The sequence below is a fragment of the Bison bison genome, unplaced genomic scaffold (assembly GCF_000754665.1).
Source record: "Bison bison bison isolate TAMUID 2011002044 unplaced genomic scaffold, Bison_UMD1.0 scf7180017864366, whole genome shotgun sequence".
Classification (NCBI taxonomy): Eukaryota; Metazoa; Chordata; class Mammalia; order Artiodactyla; family Bovidae; genus Bison; species Bison bison.
In genome coordinates, this window is record NW_011494938.1 from 4067008 (window position 1) to 4067534 (window position 527).

Sequence of the window (527 nt, forward strand, 5' to 3'; positions counted from 1 at the left end):
GGTGACAATATACAGCCTTGAGGTACTCCTTTCCCAATTTGGAACCAGTCCATTGTTCCATGTCCAGTTTTAACTGTTGCTTCTTGACCTGCATACAGGTTTCTCAGGAGGCAGGCATGCCTGATACCTCACCCTCCCTTAGAATGCCCCTACCCACTATTAAGCAGAGTATAGCTAGCTCTCCTGTATCACCCACTGAGTGATGTTATTGACAGAATGTGGGAAAGTACATCTCTTCACTACCCTGGTGGTTCTGTGCAGTCTTGCCAGTGTCCCAGGCTGAGAGCTGTCTTGATGCCTGACACAGACAGCTATTTCTCCCCTGTGTATGTGGCCCTCCTGCTGCTGAGGCTGAGGCTGTGCAGTGGATGGGATTGGCTGGTGATCCAGATCAGTTAAAATAGGGCAAGTATTACCAATGCGTAGAGAAAAGGGTATGCAGCTACAAGGAAGGGGGAAAATGGAGAAGGAATTCCTTAAGGATAATTACCTCAGTGACTGGGAATTAAGACTGAGTGTAGGCATGC